We start from the raw sequence: 1,685 nt of genomic DNA, 5'->3' as shown, positions 1-1,685 counted from the left end.
AGCTAAATGAATTCAGGTTAGTATGAATATTATATTTATAAACAATATTTCAAGTTAAGCATTTATTACCAGGAGGGCACTAACATTTATTTCCACAATTACATAACCTTGATATTATATATATATATGTATATATATATATATATATATATATATATATATATATATATATATATATATATATATATATATACTAGTAGCAATACCCGTTGTTAACTGGATAGTTACTCATACTGTTTTTCGGGACGAGAAGCTAGAATAGATATATCATATAGAAGAATAGTTTTACGGAATCCAGGTGACTGTGCGATGGCACTGAGAAGGCCACGGGGGAAGTGGAAAACCCATTTGTCACGGTTTCTTTTGAATAGGCCGTATGCCCTTGGAGAATTGCGTAATTTTTTGTTGACATAGATTAGGCAATAGCATAATAGGAGATATAGAAAGAGCATAATAGCTTCCTTGAACCATTTACTTACATTTTGGTGGACAAATAACGGACAAACACACAAACGGACAGAATCTCTCTGATATATATATAAGAGGTGAGGACTGAAATCCTTCAAAGGGATGTCAAGCATCCAAGTCCGCCGGTACAGTCCAAGTAAAGAATATATATAAAAATATATATTCAGTATTTGCAAAAACAGTAAATGAATTATAAGGAAAAGAAAAATTGTAAGTGTAGACGAACTTTAATTCAATTCATAATCCAAGTTGGTACAGAACCAATATACATTCTACAAATTGTTTCAGCGTCTAATTAATTCCAAAGACAAAAACGAAAAATTCTTCATGAAATGAAAATTAGATTCCTCGTCAGGAATTACATACTGTCATGAATAATTACGCTCAAAGATCTTTCGTAGCCCAGACGTGAACGACCAAATAATATATATAATAATATAATATAATAATAGATACACATACATAATAGTTTCCCTTGAACCATTTATTTTCAGTCTGGTGGACAAACAAACGAACAGCACACAGACAGAATCTCTCTCCTATATATATACAGAGTGTGTGTGTGTGTGTGTGTGTGTGTGTGTGTGTGTGTGTGTGTGTGTGTGTGTGTGTGTGTGTGTGTGTGTGTGAAGATGTGTATATCTGTGTTCTTAATTCTCTATGTAGGCTGTGTCTGAAAACACATACAATTGCGTGACTAATGATAGCAGCGCCTAATACCATACTTTTTGGCGAGTCTACGCTTCAGCAGTAGCATACAACGGATCGGACATTTATAATTGCTACTTCGTGTGCTTTTAATTAATAAATTCGAATTTGACCGAGCCTTACAGACTTCAAGAAGTTAACTATTTACAGCTTACATATAAGATCGTGATTGGGTGCCTGCAACTGACAAAACGTCAATTTCATCTTGACGGCGTCATTCATAGCCCAGTTCGGTGTATCTTTAATCATCATCTATGTAACTGCGTCTAAATGCATGTAGGTATCGACACAATTCCTATATGCTTCCAATCATGCATTCATTCGTAAATCGATTTCACACACACACACACATCACTCGCTCTCCCTCCATATCTCTCTGGATATATATATATATATATATATATATATATATATATATATATATATATATATATATATATATTGGGAGAATTCACAAACAAACATCAGACGGAGACAGATGGTGTAGAAAACAAATAGATGTATTAGTA

Source organism: Octopus bimaculoides, chromosome 14, assembly GCF_046866305.1.
Source record: "Octopus bimaculoides isolate indiv1 chromosome 14, ASM4686630v1, whole genome shotgun sequence".
Lineage (NCBI taxonomy): Eukaryota > Metazoa > Mollusca > Cephalopoda > Octopoda > Octopodidae > Octopus > Octopus bimaculoides.
Note: the sequence above shows the minus strand (reverse complement) of the source record.